General features: G+C 40.4%; 1 protein-coding gene across 2 annotated transcripts in view; it reads right to left on the bottom strand.

The window, feature by feature from the left end:
- oxr1a (oxidation resistance 1a) overlaps positions 1 to 15,319 on the bottom strand; it is a 206,098-nt gene extending 190,779 nt beyond the window's left edge. For both annotated transcript variants that reach the window (XM_074682802.1, XM_074682804.1), the window contains exon 1: positions 15,164 to 15,319. The gene's annotated coding sequence lies outside the window, so the exon portion shown is untranslated. The remainder of the gene's footprint in view (positions 1 to 15,163) is intronic.
- Between the last annotated feature and the right edge of the window lie 1,087 nt (positions 15,320 to 16,406).

Genomic DNA, 16,406 nt, shown 5'->3' with positions numbered 1-16,406 from the left:
AGCTCGTCCATCCCCCGGGGCTAGATCCCACGTTCCCAACAACGATGGATGGAAGGACAGGTCCACGTCGTCACCTCCCAGCTCACATCCGAGAACCAGCACGTTGTCCTCACCTCCTCCTCCTCAGCTCGAGGGAAATCATCAAGCCTTACACTAGTTAGCATTGACATGCTACAGGCTGCTAACAGCTAATTTCACATGTAAACAATGCAGCCATGGTTACATGTAGGATCTCCAGACAAACACAGGAGAAAAGTAGTAAAAAATATCGCCGAAGCCACAAAAAGTTTGGTGTCCGTGACCGACAATGGACCATACAAAGTGATGATCCACTCCAAATACAAAGATTACGAAAAAGAGACGAAAAAATTACAAGAAACGGACAAAGACGAGAGAGCTGCTGCAACAGGCAGCTACTTGGGTAGCGCCTAGCCTAGTCTACTTTTTCTTAATGTAAATATGATGATATTCTTATAAGTTTACAGGTTTTATTTTCTTTTTTTCCCAGGTAAATATCTGAGGCCTAAGAGGCCTAAAAACAAACAATACAATCAATCAAAATAAACAATTAAAGCCATTTTAAATTAAAGGAGTTTGATACATCGACTTACATTGACTTTAACTGGCTGTGGAGGCAACGTGTGCTACTGTTACAAACGTTTAGAGTCCAGTGGTTAGGTACTGACATTATATAAAGTGTATATCTGAAGAGCAAGAAGTCGTTTTACTCAAAATGTAAAGTAAAGATGTGTCATTTTGGTCTCAAAGTTTAAAAAGTTTGAACATCTGTTGTGAATTATATTAGGCCATGATACCAGTTTGGCCTTCATACTAGTTAATGATAATCAGACTATTGCCCCAAACTGACAGTGCTACCACAAAAATCCAATAACAGAGAGCATTGTGGGTTGTTTTCCAGCAGAAAGATCTCATCAGCAAACAAGTTGATGAAATTTTGGTTTTTAGTTCCCTGTATTTCTAAATAATAGTCTTAGCTCTAATCCATCCTGCCTCCCTGAGCTCATCTGAGTGCCAAAACAAAGTTAGTGTTGGAAAATGGGATTTGACAAGGGTGCTGTAGAAACCATGAGTTCCTTACTTCCTTACTGAGAAAACAAACATTAAATAAGGTGTGCAGCTTGACTTCTTGTTATTGGAAATCTGTGTGAGCAGTTATGCTCTGCTCTCTGCTTGTGTAATGAGAAACAGACCAGGAGAGGCTGATATAGCGTCTGCATAGAAACCTTTTTTTGACTCTATTGAGAAGGACGATCTTGCATTAAGTGGCTCATTGAGTTCCTGCGGTACCACTAACTACAGTTTCAAACTGGTTGTCACACTTTTCAGCAGATGCATCCAATGCCTGGAAATACTGGGGTGGTCCTCTAGCTTCACAGGTACACTAATGCACACTGTCCTGGTTAGGAAAAAACTGAGTGCAGAGACTTTTATGAAGGTTTGCTGAGGCGAGGTGGATTGAGATGCCAAAGGTCTCCTTCATCACATCGTAGTTTAGTTTATACATGTTGAGACGGACAGGAAGGGGCACAGTCGTTATGTTTTTCCTTTATTGTGCAACTTCTTGTGTTTACATTTCCTCTTAAAGGGTTCAGTTAATTTGTTTGGATACATTAACCACCCAAATTTTATGTTTTTTATCAGCACAAATGTCAAAGTACTTAACCTACTTCCTTTGTAAGAAGTATGCTTTGATTGGACCTCTTAGTAGGGGCACTCTACGGATAATTGTGTTAAATCATTAAGCCTTGTTTAGCAACAGATGAGGAGAGATTAAGTCCACCTGATTATAAGCTCTCACCTGATAGGCAGAGACATCAGGTAGGTTACTATAAAAGGTTTAAGGAATCAGCGTCTTCTTAAGTTTATTTTTCTTACTGTGAAAACTGTGAGGAAAGACAATTTTCCCTGTGCGCAATCATTTTTCCATTCTTCAAAACAGGTGATCAACAAATCTGTGTGCTTTTTTCCCCCTCATGTAGCCAGCCTCAATGAAATATTGTCTCAGCTGATAAATCCAAATCCTGGTGGTTCATCTTTTTCCACTCACGCTAACCTGCTAACCACAACAGAAACACAGAGAAATCCCCTTTCTTTGCTAATGCTACAAGGAAAAAATGTGCAATCTTGCTACAGGAAGCATAAAATCAGAGTCTGACTAGAGGAATCCTTTTTTGAAGGTAACCCATCAAGACTTCTTTGTCTATCAGACACTTGGATCATTTACAACTCAGTGCTCGTGACCTTTAAAGAGATGTTGTTACTAGAACAAATAACCAAGGCACAAAACTCACAGTTTAACTTGGTGGTACAGCTGCTTCTAACCACAAAAAAGAGAGAATCAGCAGAAAAGATGTGGGTGCACCCGTCAAGAATGAATATCAAGAGCCAGCATCGACACAGACTGTCTGTTTGAGGACCCAACATCAATGTGACAGACCCTCCAAGGAGCGCACAAACAGAGTGGCAGAGTAAAGAAGAAAGGAGAAGAAAGGTGTTTCAGATAGGCTCTCAATGCCTGTAAAGAGAAACACATGGCTCCCAACTGATGCTGTGACTCCGTGCTTCTTAGCAGGCTTTACTAATCGTCCTGACACTGAAGTTTGTTCTGACGATAAAGTAAAGAGCTGAAAAAACTCTAAGCTGAGTGTAGACTTAAACTGAGATGAGTGCTCAGGTCAGGGGCTGGTAAATCTTCCAGTGACATTTAACTCATTCAACCCCTTTTAAAAAACTGAAATTTCCCATAAAGGAAAAATCCTCTACAGATTACTGATGGCTTTAATCTGGATCAAATGATTTAAACCTGAAAGGACCATAAAATCATTCAATCCGACATCTGGACCATCAGACCGTAACACGGTGCCCATCTCCAGAAAGTTCACATGCAAACACTCAACACTCAACAAGTTCAACTGGGTTGACTTGATGTTTTCAGGAACTGAGTTCACGTCACATTTCATTTCATAATCCTCCTGCTTTTTTTATCATCCTGTCTGATTTATTCTGTTTCTTGCATTTTTCTCACACACCTGTGTCTCAGGTGTAATTACTCTAACCTGTACACACACCAGTGTTAACACCTACCATACCTCATTGTCAACCTACTATATTCATGTTCTTCAGACTTGTTTTCTGTGGGTTGGTTTTCACAATATTTTAACTCTGTTAAGATTTTAGTGTTGATGGTTTTGCCTTAGCTGGTTTTTCCTGCCTCCACAAACTGACCTGTGTTTAACCTATGAAAGAGGGGGGTTATTCTGTCTTCCTGGATTTTAAACACGGATAAAAAAATAACAATGCTGGATGTTCAATCTAAAAATGTAGATCTGAGAAACAAACTACTTTTTCATTTGTTGTAGAAATCCCCAAATCTGTAAACTGATCAAAACAGCCAATTCTACTAATAGCATGAGATCTTTGTGAGATCTTCACGAGACTTTCGAGAGACATGCTTTAATGATGGTGCCATCACATAAGGATCTCCTGACAGTTTCCTGACACATTGCAGGAGCTGCCCTCAAACAAGGTCTGCCCCTGACAAGCCTCTCCAGGACTGGCCAATCAGAGGGAAGGGGGTTTTTGTAACTGGGAGAATTAAAGAGACAGCAGTGTAAATGAGGCATTTCAAACATTTATTTTTTGAACACTAGCGTAAGAGAAATAGGGATTTTTTTGAGCTGTAAATCATGTATAACTTCTACAGGGGTAGGGGTTGAAGGCACAATACCCCTCTTTAAAGAAAAAAAAAATAACTCTTTGTATTGACTGTTTTTGTGTTCTGTAATTTCTCCTTTGTCAAAGCCCTACTTTATTCTGAGGAGTGATATATTCTGATTTACCCAGTAAACAAACAAAAGGACTTTAAAACAGTCACTAAAAAACAAGGCTGGGACAATTCACTTATCGAAAATGATTCAGATTAAACCACTAAAGTCTAAACTAAAATGACACAAAGACAAGAAACAGACTCTCCTCTGGGCAATTACAATAACATCATTAAGATAATGAAACATCAGGATGATGTCTAAAATAGCTACAAAATAGAAACCATAAAGTGACAGACAAAATTGTATAGTTCTGAGGAACGAGGCTGTAAACGGAGAAAAAGCAAAGACAGACTACTTCCTCACACTTTCTCAAAAAGCATACAGTGCCAGATTAAAAAAATTAACAGTTCAACAATGAGCACAGTGAACTAAAAGTTAGAGATAGAGTCTCACTGAGTCTATCTGACACAGCACAGGTCCTTAATTAGTTTTTTTTTTGTAAATTCGGGAGCTACCACGTCTAAATATCAATGCAACAGAGCAAAACATGAATCACCAAAACAAATGAGCCTGCACCAGTTCTAAGACCATGGCTACATCGCAAGTTACAAACACAGGCACATCTCTTATGTCTTTAAAGGCCAAGGACATCTTTCATTTTTTTTTAATGGAAACATTTTTACCAAAAGAGATCAATACTACAATCGTTAAACTTGTCTAAGTCCAACTTCTGCTCTTTGAAAAACCTGAAGTGAAAACAAACTTTTCTTCAATGCCCACTTTTAAAGAGCGCAAGATTGATTGATTAAAAAAATATCTTGCACAGACTGAGGTGTAACTTTCACATGTAGAAACAGCTACCTGCATCTTTAAGGAAGAAGTGAAGGCATCAATGGGTGAATGCATAGTTGCGGGGGCTGTGATCCTTGATCACAAAGCGTTTGACACTGACAGTCATAACATCCCACTGCATAAACAACTCAGCTTCACTTCTTCCTCAGACTCTATCAACCTCGTCCAATTATATCTCTTATCCCACTCACAACTTGTAAAAACTGCTAACTGTAAATCCCATTCTGTTCACCTGTGAGCTGTTGTTCTGGAAGGATCTGTCAGGAGTCTTATCCTTCAGTGCAGGGGAGAGGGACTCAGATGAACAATGGAAATGTTGCAGGGAACATCCTATCCATCAAAAACAGTTTTATTGCTTTTCAGTAAAGGCCAAACAGTGAACGTTAAAGAGGGGGGTATTGTGCTTTTTCAATACCTCTGTAGTAGCTTTGCACGATTTACAGCTGAAAAAAATCCAACTTTTCTTATCTTTTAGAAAACCCTTATTTCAGCTTTTGTCTGCAAAGCTTCATTTTAGCTACTGTCTGTTTAAAGCTCCCTGCTCCACAAACCCCCCTTCCCTCTGATTGGCCAGCCTGTGGGAGGCAGAGGTATAAGCAGACCTTGATGATTGAGGCCCGCTCCTCCAACGTGTCATGAACCAGTTAGGAGATCCTTATGTGTTGACTTCCTCATTTCAGCAAGTGTCATAAAGATCTGTTAAAGATTTTTTTGTTTACAGAAACAGATTTAGGATTTTTACAACATATGAATGTATAGAGGTTTGGAAAGTCTGCACAGTCAGTTTTAACATCCAGCATTGTACCCAACTTTTAAATACAGGAAAGCACGATACCCCTCTTTAAGTACACCACATTATTATCTCATGACAAAGATCACAAGTTATGCCACACATGCCTAGGAGTTCAAATGACTCACAAAAGGCTGAAATGAAAGGCATGCATACACACTCTGCTGTTTTAAACCCATTTAACAGGCTCCAAAAACTTTAGACAAGAAACTATGAGCTTAACAGCACTGCCATAACCTAAAGAAGTAAAGTTAGTTTGGCTGAAAATCCTCACTTAAAACAAAACTGTCTTTCCACTCTCACATGAGTCTGTTCGGTTTTGCTACCTACCCTCTGTCAGCTTCATTAACATCAAAACTACCACAAACACGAGCGCTGCAGAGCACAAGTCTGCACAATCTCCCTCAGGAACACCACATGTAGCCGGAGTGTCAGAGCATCACATCAGAGGAATTCAGAGCCAAAACCAAGTCGAGCGTTACATTATTGTTAATTCTCAGATGCTAAACAACATCTGGCAAAGGGACTGCCTGTGAAAATGAGCCTTTTGGCTAACTTGCATATGTAACATTAGTCCAAACAGTTGAGCATGAACAATGTCCCTTTTAAAATTCAAATAAAGTAAAAAAATAAATAAAAGCCATCTCAGAATAAACCTTTGCCCTCCCTGCTCAGTCTCCCTCTGAGTGACAGTGTTCCTAAGGTTTATTTTTGCATCTAGCTTGCACATGATGATGACAGTGGTGAGCTAAAACGGAAAACTTTGGCTTTCCCAGAGAGTGGCCGATAGCAAGGTACAGGAGCTGGAACACTGTCAGTTTGAGTTAAGGCAACACAGTCAAGTCAGAGACCGCTCTGTGCTGAGTCACTTCACTGTATTATAAGGGCTGACAGAGAGAAATGTCCATGAAGTGTCCGTAACAAATGAGTCCATCCCATAGCTTTGATGGAATTAGCTCTCAAGCTGTCTAAAAATGTAACCAAAGGCAATGTTCGCTCAAACCTAAGTGATGAGGCTAAATCTGATTTTATTCTGCTGACAGCATCACTTTCCTCCGATGGGTTGGCATCGGTTTGTTACGCACGGCATGGAGCTGTCAGATTTTTAACAACCCTGACAACATCCAAAGAAGGTTTCATCACCTTGAAAACATTATCCAGAAGGGCGACTGATCAAAACTCGTATTAAGTTCAGTTTTTCAAGAAGACACGACAATATTCAATGCAAGAATTTACTCCAAATACCAATGTTTGCTATGTTTACTCGACCCTGTGTTGGTTGCACAGAAGCAGTATGTTCACCCAGTGCAGTTTGCATGGGAATAATAAACAGTAATGGCTGTTTCCTCCCCAGATGACCTGAAATGATTTGCTGCTTGTAGCTGTGAATGATTAATCACAAAGACGTGTTAAGTGTTTGGTTTAAAAAGCATGACTCATCTTTTAATTTAAAGCATCAGAAATGAAATCATTTTTTCATTTCATAATAAAAGAAGCTCTGGTTAATTCATGATGACATGTCTACCTGAGCAGGGTGAAAAGAGGTAAATCATGTAGGAAAAGTAGAGCTTCATCACTCTCAAACCAGTTAGAGGGAGAGTTTTTTTTCAGTGATGTTATGAAACATTTGAATCCGAGGACTGCCTCTGCCACACTTTATCCCGGCCATGTAATCATCCATTTGGGTCAAACGGCCAGCCAATCCACGTTGGGCCAAGCAGCCCAGGAAAGGACAAAAAATAAGGCTGCTTGTTGCTGTGTTCAAGGGAGGAGGAGGAGGAGACAAGAGGGGGTCACTGGGCCGGGTTTCTGTGGCTTAGCATGGCAAATCCTTTGTAATCCTCTAGCCAGTCCCATGGCGCTGTTTACTGTGGGTAGGTAGAGCCATTGTTATTGACCAAACCAGCCCTACTACCATGTAAGCCAACAACTACTTCACTTGGTCCCCCACTATGGCTCTCTTGCTTTAAGTGGACTGCTGAGAAAAAGCAATTTCATAATCTCAATGGAAAAATTACAAAGAGAAAAACAGACAAATATAATGAAAATCACAGAGAGATGGTAGAGTGGAATTATTGAAATTGGGGAAGGCTAGTGGGTTTATGTCAGCCTACAGACTGGCTTAGCTAATAAGATATTTATCTAAATGCAAAATAATAATCAGGAAAGAAAACTGACGTGTCTGAAACCAGTAAAAATGCTCCCTGTGTTTTGTCAATTCAATCAATTACTATAGCGTGTTCAGAAAGGAGGTGGACTCTTTAATCCATCTCTGAAAAATGATGTTGCCTGGTTGTATGGATCCATAAAGATTAAACAATGAGTTTAATCTTTGAATCTATTTTTAGCTGGATTCCTAGAATTGTATAAAAACGCGGCAAACAAAACACGACAACTGACACAGTTATCATCACTATCTGATTACTTTCTTGCAGATTCAACTCCTCACTCTTTTTGTATTTTTGGGCTCTTGATTTCTCAAAAACCACCTGACTATCATTCCAAAATTTTACCTTAAAGATGCTATGAGGAGGATATGTTTTAATTGGGCTGCAGCGCCACCTGCTGGCCCCGAGTCTCATACACATTGTCGTGAAGATGTCACTTTTAACAAGGCATGTGTTTGTTTTCTGTCGTTCAAGACAACTTTTTACTGGATACAACGCAACGAGGTACGGTATTCATCAACTGTTTCGTAGCACGGTTTTTTGAAACATGATATTAAGCAAACTTTGTCAGTTTGTATATTTTGCGTTTCTGACAGCCCGGTGCTCTAAGACATGTCTGTAATGTGTAACGTTAGTGAATCCTGGTTATGTCCTGACAGTCATCTACCAATCAGAGCTAACGTAACCTCACTCTTCATCTTATTGATAGACTCTCAAGTTTGAACAGACCACTGCAGAATAACTGCTGACTGTGAGTTGGAATCAACATTAGCACTAACAGTTTAGCTACTGTGTTAGCCTTTAGCTTGGGCTGTATCTCTCTCCTGTTTATCTTTCTTCTGCTCTTCTGTCCTTTTTCTGTCTGACAGTTAGGCTCCAGTGTCCACCATCACTACAAAATTAATCACAGAAATCCTTTTTTTAGCAGAGAAAAACACAGATCTCTCTTCTCACTACTAAACCTTGTCAGTCTGCGTGGTGTTGTCATAGAGACTCCATCTTGCCATAAATCAGTCCGGGCCTGCTCGACCCAATCAGGAAGTTAAGAATTAGCATTTTGAAATAACCTATATTGGTGCTAATAATCTCATTTTAGATACTCCTCACAGTCCCTTCAACCAATGAGAACAGTCAAAACTGAAGCAAAGCAGATTCTTCAACAATTTGTATTGCTCCACTGTGATTGGCTCGTGACCTGTTTAGGCCTTGCTTTGGATGGGTGGATGGATTGCACCTGGACTATATGGAAACGTATGCAATTAACTGTCTATTAATAAGGGTACATTTAGTAATGCTTTTTGACCTGAAGTACCAGAAACTTTTAGTCCAAGAAACTACTAAATGGACTACAGTTGTTGGCGTTTCCACCAAGAAGATCGTATAGAGGCAGCCAGTGGCACATGGAGAAGCTGTAAAAGTGATTGCACTGCACCACAAGTCCAGCAGAAGGCAGAAAGAAAGGTTGCACAACAAAGAGAACGCCAAAGAAGGCGACAGACGGGCTGGCATCATCAGAGAGTCATGTTGTGCTGTTTTTGATCGTGCTTTATTGCATTGTAAGTGGATTTGTTGAATGAACCCTTGGAAGGAGACGGTGACAAAGTGGATTTAAAAGGCATTAAGTGCTCAACCTAAAGCAGGAGGTAGGTTTAAAAAGCCATGGCAGGGACAGACTGGGGTTTGGGTTCACAGAGGTACCCTGTTGATTGACAGCTTTCAATCAGATGCATCCTTGGTGGATGTTTTTAGTTTATTATTAAAGACATATCTGATGAGGATATTTTGACAGTTTAATAAAAATCTAAACTAAGCATGAATTTCTGGAAAATTCCACCTGTGTTTTAACCACTGAAGCTGAAGGTCATAGTTTTACAGGGTCACTCCTGAAACTGATGGAGGCACATTCAGCAGTTCGGCTCAATGAAGACAAACAATCAAGTCATTCAAATATGTGAATCTAAATTGTGTGTAATGTTACTGCCAGCTCTGCATGTACTCCACCAATAAGAAACATCCAGCATTGCAGGCCCTGCCCCACAACTCTGGACCTTTGCAGACTAGTACTCACCCCTGAAGAGGGACTTTCAAGGGATAGATCAATGACTCTGGGACTAGGATGTAGCCTCTGGTGGCTAGCTGTAGCAGTAGCTCCAGGGGATTTAAAGGCTACTGCCATTCCAATCAATTAATCAATCAGCCCACCGACCATGTTTAAATCAACACAACAAATGTTTCCTCAAGACCATACTCTTAATCTGTTAGTACCCACAAGAATTTAAGGTACGACTAAAATCCCATCATTTTTAAATTTACTCATGACAGATGTCAACAAACTCCTATACTGACGTCAATAAGGAGGTGATGGAAAGCCACACATCTCACAGTAATGGGCGTCAGGGAATCAGCACACATTAGGGTCAGACAGGCCACAGCAGCCTCACGTTGGCATCTACTGACTGCTCAAAAAACCACTGGGAAGAGAAACTTAGCCAAAATCAAACTGGCCCGAAATATCCTCACTGGCAGAGAGGTGACAGTTAAGGTGGTAGACAAGCAACTGAGCCCAAGCTCTTCAGATAAGTCAAACATCTTGATTCATGTGAGTGCAAACTTGCTTTAATGGCATTTCCAAGCACAGCATAGTGTGACGATATATTCATGGAGGTATGGTGGTTTGTAAGGCTGTTGTCTGGTTAGACTGGCATAGACAAGCAAGAACACTGTTTAAAAACTGGTTAAAGCATGTGAGCAGTGTGGTACACATGTGTGCATGATGTGTTTTAAAGCTTCAGGCTGGTGGTGCTAGCACAGCTAGCATAAGCCACAGTTTGCAAACCAATCAAACATATTTTACCCACAGTGAAACTGATCTTTGGTTCGGCCATGTTAAATAAACTGTGATCACATTAGACTGCTTTCTGAGTGTTTTCTTACCTTAAGACCAGCAGGCTACATAGGTACCACTTTAAAGTACTTGGAAATAATTTGCACTGGAAGACCCCAGCTGTATTTCTCTGATGTGATTCATGCAGCCTCATGTTTCAACAGAGAGACAGTAGTTAAAGTATAACATGCAGCATCTACTCCTACTCTAGTCCTCATACTTCTCACCTATCACCAAGTATGTAAAGCAACTTATCAGGGGAGTGGATAATGAAAGGCTGTGAAGTGACTGGTTCACAAAGAATCAAATCCATTTTTTACGATCACATGCCAAAAACCTCTTTTTAAGATAAGTGTTCTCATGTGGCACCTTTCAGCACCATCCAGCCCAAAACGCTCCTTTGTTTTCTTGCAGTTTTTTCTCTGCGTTTACAGCAGGTGAAGATCACAGACCAGCTCCATCCCATCACTTAGAGCAGATTTAAGGCTCTGTCTGGACCAGTGATGGGAGCTCCTCTGCTCCATTTGATTTAAAGGCTCTAAAAGAACACTACAGAACCTTATTACAGCAAACACATAGAGAGCTCTTCACTGGGTACACACAGCACCATTACCGAACAGGAGAAAACAACGACCTAGAGGGCATGCTTTTCCACAATCAGCCAATTGTGACGAGAGCTGCAGCACTTCAAAACAACAGAATCTCCATTAACTCCTTACATCCCCCGGGGTCACTCAGGGTTATATGTGACAGCTTTATACCACCAACCGTCAAATAGCAAGACCTGAGATCCTTTTTTTAACATGCCTGTTTGTGTTCCTTTCAATAGCAGAGCTGTTATACCTCTATCCTACCAAATAAGATTTCACGAATAGAGGAGCTGTGGTGGTTAAAACACCCTCAACAGGCCTTTTACAGAACTTCCCATAAAAACAAAGAACCAGCACCAAGCAAACACGGTTTGATACACTCATACTGCATTTGTCAGAGTCTTTTAATTGAATCCGAATATCATAAACAGATCCATGTCTACACGGTAAATGTAGTTCAGTTTAATTAACATGAATCTCCCTGGAGTTATCAACTGGTAACAGCAAGGACTCACTGAGCAGCAATGGAGGAATCAAATCTACAGGACCATGCTTAATTTGATCACCGGTCATTAATTCAATTCATCATCCAAAAGTCTGTGTGTCTGTGTGTGTGTGTGTGTGTGTGTGTGTGTGTGTGTGTGTGTGTGTGTGTGTGTGTGTGTGTGTGTGTGTGTGTGTGTATGTGTGTGTGTGTGTGTGTGTGTGTGTGTGTGTATAAGTAGGGACAGATATGTTAAGCTCTGTCATCCTGGACAGAATATATAGCCTAATCTCTGTATATAATGACAGGAAACCACAGGTACAGCATTTTAACAAGAGCACTCGTATTTAAAAATATCCCTCCTCTGGGTTAACAATACAACACTGAAATAACTCTCTTTGCATATTATACTAGTATATTAGTCACACTTCCGTTTAGGATGCAGCTCATTGCTCATTCGGCAAATAGGTGTTAAAAGTTTGTCTTGTACACCAAATTTGACTCAATTTCCTATTTCCAGACGAGAGTCTGTTAAGCTCTTAGAGAAAGCTCTTTGTTTGACTCATAGTTTTGGCAGTCATGGAACTGATGAGTCATAATTTGGCCAAAAAGGCCTGTAATACCAAACTCCAGTTTTTAACATGTAAATAAGAAATTTGCTCTGTTAAGTACAGACTGCAATAAAAAGAAAATAACCAAAGGCTGTGGAAAAGTGACTTTCAATGATTAACTGTTTTACTGTTTCTCATTTATGGATAAGAGTTTTACTGAGATGTCTCTAACTAATGACTCAACTTGGTGTTAATTCTGAAACAGTTGTTCTTTCTGTCTGGGTCAGACAATTTATAACAACTTTAGTTTTAGTTTAATGTGTAACGTTAGTGAATCCTGGTTATGTCCTGCCAGTCATCTACCAAGCAGAGCTAACGTAACCTCACTCTTCATTTTATTGATAGACTCAAGTTTGATCAGACCACTGTAGAATAACTGCTGACTGTGGGTTGGAATGAATATTAGCACAAACAGATTAACCTGTGTTTCCCAATCTTGGTCCTGGAGGACCCCCTGCCCTGCATGTTTTAGATGTAACCCCACTCCAGCACACCTGATTCAAATGAATGGCTCGTTATCAGGCTCCAGCAGAGCTTGATGACGAGCTGATCATTTGAATCAGGTGTGTTGGAGTCGAAAACATAAAAAACATGCAGGGCAGGGGGTCCCCAGGACTAGGATTGGGAAACACTGGATTAACCTGTGTTTTAGCCCATGCTCTACAAGTAAGGGCTGAAACGTTTGTAGCCTGACTAAGAAGGAGTTATATCATAGCAATGAAACTTATGCATTAAAGTCAATATTTCCTGACATGTACGGCATGGTTCATTTTCAGATTAACTGATGCTGATGTACTGTTTTAGGACTTTAAAAGGTAGAACTACAGACATTTTTTTTCTTTTTTTTTTACTAGAACTAGAGACATTTTGTGAATATGGATAACATTAGGCACTGTGGTGTTATCAAATATCTGCTGAAAAAGGGGTTAACCCTCAAGGACATTCACGCTGACATGGTTGCTACATTAGGGGATGATGCTCCAACTTTATCAACTGTGAAAAAGTGGGCAGATGATTTCAAGAGGGGTTGGGAGAGCCTTGGAGATGACCCAAGGTCCGGAAGTCCTGCCACAGCAACAACCAAAGAAAAAAATTGACCGTGTTCAAAAATAAACCATGTCAGAAAATGTTCAATTTAAAGCATGCCAAGTTTCATCGCTATAGGATAACTCCTTCCTCGTCAGGCTACGAACTTTTCAGCCCTCCCTTGTATCACTCTCCTGTTTAGCTTTCTTCTGCTCTGGCATCCTTTATATTTCCCACAATTCAGTTCCAGTGTCCACCATTACAAAAAAATTAATCCAAGAAACCATTCTGATCTGACAAAAAGGACAGATGTGACTTCTCACTGCTAACCTTTGTCAGCCTGTGTAGTGCTGGCAAATAATATATGAATAAACAATTTCTGTGCTGATAATTTCATTTACAATCATGGATTATGATCATACATAGGAAAGATAAACAAGTTATGTTGGACAGCTGTTTTTATTTACATAATGTGCTCCAAATAATTACCATTGTTTCATGTATTATGGGTTTTTGAAACAATGATAGCACATTATATAAATAAAAATGGTTGTCAAACATAAAGTGTTTTTTTTTTCCTGTGTATAGAAACTAATGGACCCCCCCCCCCCCCCCCCCCCCCACACACACACACACACACACACACCACACACACCTGCCAAACGCAAAGAAGCTCCTGCATCTGCAGTCTGTTGAAGCACAGAGAAGCTGTTTTTCATTTAAGAGCTCTCTCTTAGGCAAATAGCCAATCAGGGGGAAGGATTTCTGGATGGCCAATCAGACTCCAGGACCCCCTGGTCCCACCACTGCTCATAAAAACACAAAAGTCAAATTTTGATTCACCTTTTCAACAGCATTTCATACCTGTCTTCTCCTCCCCATCCACATGCCATGTGTTTCAAAATGACCTTGAACATCTCCCTGACCTTGAACTAACTACAGAGTGCATCTGCAGAGCACAGTGTGTCTCCAGATGTTGATGCAGGTACTGAACTTTGTGCTGCTGCTTGAATGGGATGTGTTTTAACAGGGTGAATAACAGGAGATTGAGGGTCCCACCCTTCCTATCCTGGGGGATGCTTATTGTCTACCTTTTGTGGCTGTACCTCAATGCATCATGCAGTTGTGTAATAGGCTGAGCTCCCTCTATGCTACTTTGCAGGGGGGGGGGGGGGGGGGGGGGGGGGGGGGGTTTGGGGCCAGCTCCAATGACTCACTTCATTAAATCCCCAATCCCCTGAGCTTTCTTATAGCTGAGGATTGAACTTTCCACTCCCCCACATTAACACTTGGCTTAGATAGCTGACCATGTGAGGTTAGCATGGAAGGAGATGGTAAACATTACTAGGCTGGACTACACCAAAACACACAAAACTCAGAAAGAAACATTATTTAATCGCCAATAAAAGCCTTATAATTTTTTAATTGTTTTCATATTTTTAAGTCTTTTACATTTTAATGTTTATACAGACTAATTTGTAACGGGGTTGTTGCTTTCAGTGTTGTCTTTTCTCATCATCTGGTGCCCTGACATCTTCCTGGGTATTATTAATGCAGGAAGTCCCAGGCTGCCTTTACCGAGCTGTTTATGCACATGTAAATTGTTTCGGACAGCAAAGTAGCCGGAGCGCATTATACTTCTAATACTCAAAGATAAACACATATGGTTGTCTCTATTATTATTACTTTAAGATAGAAATAAAGGTTATCTCGCAGTGGTTAGTTAGTGAGAAAATGCAGCGACCCTTCACCTGAATTGCACCTTTACTGTCTGGTAGCATCACAGGACTCAGCATCTTAAAAAGCTATTTTTAACCATTCCGGGCTCCTGAGCACTAGCAGCTCCACTGAAACACAACACTTAACAAACATTAAACCTTTATAAGGCAACGACTTATCCGGCTACATCAACATAAGCCGGGTTAATCGTTTCACAAATAACAAACACGTCGCAGCACATCGGCTCTTACCTTCACTGGGACACAATTAAAGAAGCCGCGTCCGCTCCTCTCAAAGAGCCCATCCAAACAAATGGTTTTGCATAAACAGTGTTTCTTCATCAGGCGTGCACCATCACGGGGACGTACACAAAACCAGACATGCGGAGTCATTTGACCTTCTCCCAATAGAAACGAGCTACCATCGCTGAGAGGCAGAGAGGGGAGGAGCGGACCATACCAAGCGGGCTGCACGGCAAGTGGAAGGGGGGGAGCAGAGAGACGGGAGGGAGGTTATCCCTGGACTCAACATTACATATTGATACTGCAATAAATGATGGTAAAGGAAGTGGACAATGCTCTTTCAAATACACAAACAACATGATGCAGTAATTCAATTATTTAGATAGCTTAGTTAATTGTTTCCTCTGAGTCTGGCCAGAGGTTACAAACTCCCTACTTCCACTTGCCCAGTCTTCAGATGGCCTACTTTTATTATCTTGGTGAAAACATGTATCTTGTGAGCATCTTTCTAGAAAAACAATCCAACCGAACCTGTTTTCATGTCAGAGACTAACATCTCTGCATCTGACTGAAAAGGAGTTAGTGTAAAAAAAGTGCTGGAAAATTAATCTTTTATTTTTTTTTTCTTTTAAATAAAGTTATCTCTAAAACTTGATTTACCACTCGCAGACTTTAGTTAACAGAGGAATTTAATCCTCTGGTCTAATGTTACTCCCTTGCCTTGTGTTAATGCAGCACTGCAGGAAATGATACTTTCTGAAAAATTTAATTTCATCACTGAAATAGCAAAGTGGGGTCCCTACAGTCTCTCTATTCATTATTTACACCCACACATGGACTCCTGACTGCTGGTATGGTTACCCTCTGAATTGTATTATGTCTAAATGGCCGGCAGCTTTGGAAAAACATAGGTATCATATGTCAATCTGAATCATATTAAAATGTTACAGCCAGATATCTCTCTGTGCTGCTGGTCCCTCTCATCTGTCTGTTTCCTTGTGAAGCTATTGATTAACACCAGGGTTCACTTGGTCCTGGACCTTTAAGAACCCACTGCTGCCTGCAGGAAAGAGGCAAATTGGGTAGAGACTGTTTTCTTGTCTCTCACAGGGATTTTGTGCTTTTTGTTTTGTTGAATTAGTATTTTATATTGTTTATTTGTTTAATATTCTGTTTATTTGTCTTTTTAAGGACATATTGTGGTTTCTGCTTGTTGTAGGTGTTGTTGCGTTTTTACAGGGTTATGTTGTGG

Source organism: Halichoeres trimaculatus, unplaced genomic scaffold (genome assembly GCF_033239565.1).
Source record: "Halichoeres trimaculatus isolate MK-OKI-2021-1 unplaced genomic scaffold, fHalTri1.1 fHalTri1_scaffold_12, whole genome shotgun sequence".
NCBI lineage: Eukaryota > Metazoa > Chordata > Actinopteri > Labriformes > Labridae > Halichoeres > Halichoeres trimaculatus.
The sequence above is the reverse complement of the archived record's forward strand: the minus strand, read 5'-3'. Positions and strand labels throughout refer to the sequence as shown.